This window comes from Diceros bicornis, unplaced genomic scaffold, assembly GCF_020826845.1.
Source record: "Diceros bicornis minor isolate mBicDic1 unplaced genomic scaffold, mDicBic1.mat.cur scaffold_97_ctg1, whole genome shotgun sequence".
Taxonomy (NCBI): domain Eukaryota; kingdom Metazoa; phylum Chordata; class Mammalia; order Perissodactyla; family Rhinocerotidae; genus Diceros; species Diceros bicornis.
The window spans coordinates 773,574-779,573 of NW_026691866.1; positions in this window are offsets into that span (position 1 = coordinate 773,574).

Here is a 6,000-nt window from a genome sequence, read left to right on the forward strand (position 1 = left end):
ATTCTTTTAGAGGAGTTCAAATCCATATGCTGAAGATATTACGTAGTGTTTCCTTTCTCCCACAATCAGCTTTATGAGAATTTGCCATTATAACTATAGAGGAGAATTTGGCAAACTGAAACAGAAACCTCGAAGAGATGTACAACACAGATACTTCAAGTTACAAAATCTCTAATGTCATTATTGAAAAAATAAACAGTCTTTTTAGAGATAGTCTAATTAACATCTAGCATAATAAATAAGAATCCCTTATGTTTGTATAATATCTTACGTACATGTGTTGTCTTACTTGATTATCATGATCACCCTAGTATATTCTCTCTATTTGTCATAAAAGCACCCAGATTTTCTATGGGGAGCTACTACTCCTCACCTACTCTCAAACTCCTACTGTTTGGGTGGAGCTAACTTTACTTTTAATTTATGGGGTAAACATATGGCCTAGATCAAGACAATCAAACTTCACATCCGCCTGACTACAAGGAGTGATTCACAGATAAACACAACATCCAGTTCATGCTAATCAGAGTTATTGCCAATCAATGATTAGACTACTATTATAACAGTTGAGAAACAGACCTTCCAGTTCTGAAGCTAGTTGGATATAAGCTGGCATTGTTGGAGGCCATCTTGCCCCATAGGGAGAGCCTGCCTGAGAGTTTGGCCTCACAGAAGAAAGCGGAGTCAAGGTATTGAGAGTGACTATCTTGGTCCATTCGGGCCGATATAACAAGATACCATGGACTGGGTGGCTCAGAAGCAACAGAAATTTATTTCTCTCAGTTTTGCAGGCTGGGAAGTCCAAGATCAAGGCACCTGGCTGATTCAGTGTCTGGTGAGAGCCCACTTCCTGGTTCATAGATGTTATTTTCTTGCTGTGTCCTCACATGGCAGAAGGGACAAGGGTGCTCCCTGGGGCCTCTGTTATAAGGGCACTAATCCCACTCATGAGGGCTCCACCTTCATGACCTAATCACCTCCCAAAGGCCCCACCTCCAAATACCATCACACTGGGGGTTAGGTTTCAACATGTGAATTTTAGGGGACGCAAAACTTCAGTCTATAGCAGTGACTGAGTCCTAATGTTGTTTGAACCAGAATCCAGCTGCACTGATACAAGGCTGCTCCTGGAGAGTCAACGCCTTCTTTTTCTTTCCTTTTGCCATTTTGAACTGGGTATCTTTTATTTGCAACTGAAAGAGTCCTGTGCTATTTTCCCTATATTTTAGGAAAATAAACTGAGATCTAGAGAGCTTACACAACTTGCTTGCTATAGCTTGGTCCCCACTTGGTAGGACAAAACAGAATGGAAAATTGACTTAAAACTGACTCTAATTATATTTTATTTAATTAAGATTCTTTTCAAGTTTTAAAGCACTTTTTCTTTTCTATCAAGACTCAAGAAAAGTTCTGTCAGGATAGAATCATTATTGCACTGTATCTAGAAAGTTCAGCCTTTCCAATATTTATCGGCACTTGTTGTGTAGCATTTTATTGTTACAAATGTGAACGCTGAGTCATTCTCAAGAAATGAAGAGTAAATTTAAGCACTTGATGAGCCATATGATGGATGTGTCTGCTTCCGTTCTGTTCTGTACTTGCAATGAAATTTTTTCTACAGTTGAGCCCCAGGTCTGATCTAAAATCAACGGAGAAGATTTGAAATACTCAAATGTGTGCCTGTCATGAAATCTAGTGGTTTTAGAAAAAAGCATGTATGTACCGTATACTTCGAAATAACTAAATAACAGTATTCTTAATGGGAAAAAAATCCCATTTTTTCCTGGAACTGTGAATGGAAAACTCCACTGCATACCATTCCAATTCAAGGATCTGTAATCTTAGACCATTGAAGAGTTCCTCTTTCCAAGGAATGTTTCTCTGAGTGGTTTCTAAACCTCCTGACTTTTTGCAAAAATTTAGCCTACCCTGGGAAGCTTAAGAGAAATAACAGTGTAGCAATAGCAGAGGTCTTCTTAAGTTTGCATGTCTGACATGTAGTTCTTCCATTTTTATCTATCATATTTAGCCACACTCTTTACTTCATTTGATTTTATTTCATCTTCGGAACAAAACAGAACTATAAGATAGTGATAAGGATTTCCTCTTTTACAACAAATGTGAAGACAAAATTTGCTAGGTCTCAGCCGTAAGAACCATAAAACTCCCGTATGGACAGCCAAGTTGTTAGGAATCCCATGTTCTACTCTACTCTTTTAAAAGTCAATAGTTATGATTTTAATCAAACTCTGTGGCATTCCATATGGTGTTCACCTTAATAAGGTTATCTACTAGGTGCCTGCCTCCTCCTTATGCCCTCTGAACAACAACTCATGTGAATAAATAGCTCAAAGAGAGTCACAATCGGTGTAGAGAAGAAAGTTGTTCTCCCGTCTATGCAGTGTTCAGAATGATCCTGAAGCATAACAGAAGGATGTGCTGAGACTGGTGACCAGAATTTTGGCTCAGAGGTTAGCACTGTACTTGGGGTTAAGCAACCTAATCACTTAACCTCTCTGAACCTCAGTTTCTTTAGCTGCAAAATAGAAATACTAATGCTGTCGTCAGGGGATATGTGAAGATTGAAAAGTTAAATGTTCTTTTAAACTTTACTGTTACGTCCAAAAAAGAAAAACCACTGTAAATCTCTATGTGAATATAAGATATTGAAGATCATTGAGCATCAGTTTTTTGTCTCCTCCCCTGACATAAAAATTATGGCAAATATATTTAAAATCCAAGAACTAACACAACTACAGTCACACACACAAAATAACCTGTGACAAATTAAAGTCAAGTTACTAACAAGTAGCAGGAGTTGTACAATTAAATTGTATTAGCTATTATAATTATACATATGTATATAGACATAAAAAGAGTTTCTGTTTAAGTTTAGCCAAAAGGAGAAATCAGAGTTGAGAAAAATGCCTCTCCAGTAGACGAAGATGTGAGAAATGATTTCTATGGCAGTAGTCTGATGATTCACCTCTCAACTACCATGGTTTTTTAATTAATTTGAGATATTTTAGTTAGATTCTTCCTCTTTTTCACTTCAGCCCAGCATCTCTGTGTGTGATCCTCCCTTCCCCTACCCTCAGCATCCCCTACCCCAGTCCTGGCAGCTGCCAGCTAAATTGCCACTGGGAAAAACATTTCACCAGCTAACCACAAGCAGAATCAAGTGGCAAGAGGACATAAATGAAATTTGTCTTGTTATCCACCATTTCACCTCAATTTCTTGGTTCTTATCCTCTTTCTCCTAACCCTCTCCTTATCCTTACCCAGACGCCCCCTCCCTGCTCCCTAGAAGTCTGGTGTCTTCAGGCTGGCAGCTCAGCTGACTGCTCCTCCTTGCCTCCTCTGAAGGCTTCCCAGTTCCAAAAGGATCACTACCTTTTTTTTTTTTTTTCCCAGCTTCCTTTTCCATCAAACTCACATTCTCTCAAACCTGCTGATCTGAGAGAGGTGTCAACAGAAAAACCAACTCATCAAGCCTAAAGAGTGAGTAAGTGCTTTTACCTGTCTGGGATTTTGCATCTTAAGCATGTTACCCCATATTCATCTACAATTAGTGAAACCTCATGGAATTTAAAGGGGATTGAGGTTACAGGGTGGGGAGATCTGGGGGCAACAGACTTCTCCCCATTCCTTTAACTTTCAACTCATGTGTGAAGCTTCCTCCCCCTTTGGTTAGGGCCTGTCTCTAGAGACTGCATTTATTTCCTGAGAAGAGTAACTGCTCAGGGATTAGCAGTCCCTTCTGGCTGCCCCCTCGAGCTTGACACCAAGAATGCAGCTTTTTCGTTCATGGAGCGTGAAAGCAGCTTGCAGGGTCCTGCTGATTGGCATAAACCCATGAGGAAATAAAGTTTTTCATTCACGTGTGCGTGCGCAGGCGCACACACACACACACACACACACACACACGAAGCAGCACTTCTTCCTCATTCGTGGGCAAACACAATTTCAATTGCATCGGGCATCTCTTTCTCTTTCTGGTCTTAGAACACAGAAAAATTACAGGTGTGATTGGGGCCTGATTAAATCCTGAATTGTCAGCTGACGAGTGTAGACGCTACAAGCTTCAAGTTCCTTGGCCTTTTGATTAACTTACTCTCTGGAGGTCTCAGAGAGTTTTGGGAAAAAATGAGTACTTTATGTAAATTTTATTATTTTTGCTGAATATATGAAATTGTGGTGATTCTTTTTAAGGCAGTGTTCATAAATTGTTGCAATGTATTATTTTTGTTAATTGCTTTGTATAAACTTACATATCATTTATTGGTAGAAATAAATTGCATCTATTGTTTATTTGACAGTTTTTTGTTTGCACCCCTTACACCCAAGAAACTAGGAAGATCGAAGTGTTCTAGGAACATAGAAGCACATAGTCCCCCAATCTGAGCACAGAGCCATGAAGGGAGCAAGAAAGGAACATTGTGTTCTCAAGAGCTAAATATAAGGAGGAAGTCACTAAACTGATGATGTGGGGAAAAAAATGATTTATCAGGCTGGTCTTGAAAGAATAGTCTCAAACTTTCTGCGACATGGATCATCCTTCTTTTGCCTCCACCATACTACTAAAACAATTTATAGACCAATTAACTTCTAATGGTCATATTTTAAGGCCTGCTTTTAGTCCTGATATTACACAGTGGACACATTGTCTTACTGACCCTTAAATGTTGGGGCTCCCAGAGTTCCATCCTGTCTTCTATTCTCACTCATCTTCAAAGATCTCAAAGTGGAAGCCTACAGACTGGATACAGTCTACAGAGGTCTACTATTTGGGCTTGACAGTATTTCGGGCAAATTTAAGAAACAGTATTTAAAACCCAAACTTTCAGTTATCTATTTGGATTTTCCAATTTCTTTTGAAAAATGGAAAGATCTGACAAGACTAGACCAACATTTATGCACAGCAATAATCAGTTGGAACTAAATAGAGGTTGCTCTGTAGAGATTGGATGTTTGCTCTCCTGTTGCTATAGTCCTCACCACTGCCTATTGCCTTAAATCCCTGGCCCACCTCCTTAACTCATTTACATGAGTGAGCATTTGCAGTGACTCCTCACATACTCACCCTGTGTATTCTCATCCTTACTTGTGGTTTGAACTACCTCACTCTAAAGTTCTAACCCAGAACACATTCTTAAACACTGTACAATGTCTCAGTTCCCCTTAGATGTATTGTAGGTTCCTCACTCTCAACATATGCAAAACAAGACACATTATTTTTTCTCATTAGCCACCAAATTTGCCTCTCTTGTAGTCCCTAGACAGTTAATAGTGTCACCATCCGTGATGGTCAATTTTATATGTCAACTTGCTTAGGCTATATTATCCAGTTATTCAAATAAACACTGATCTAGGTTTTGCTGAGAAGATACTTTGTAGATGTGGTTAACATCTACCATCAGTTGACCTTAAGTAAAGGAGATTATCTTTGATAATCTGAGTGGGCCTCATTCAATCAGTTGCAAAGCCTTCAGAGCAAAGCTGAGACTTCCCTAAAGAAGAGAATTCAGCCTCAAGATAGCAGCATCAGCCTCTGCCCAGGAGTTTCTTACCTGTTAGCCTGCCCTCCACACTTCAGACTTGGTGGTACCCACAATCCTACTGGTTCGGTTTCTCTAGAGAACCCTGACTGATACTCTATTCATCTAGGCATCCATGCTAAGAATCTAAGAGACTTCCTCAACGCTTTGTCCTCCTTGTGGCTTTCATCTAGTAATACCCCTTTAAAATATTCTTCAAAATAATAATCAGATCTCATCTTGTAATTCTATAATTCAGATCTGGTCCCTCTTGCTTAGAGATCAAAGTCCAAAGTCCTAAGTAGGGTGCACACGGCTGTCCATTTGCTGGTCTCCGACTACTTCTCCAGACTCATTTCTTGCTGTACTACCCACTTCCCTTGTACCTACCATCTAAATGGAAATGCTTCCATAATTTTGAAGACATCCTCATATTTTATTCCTCTACACCTAAGCTGATCCT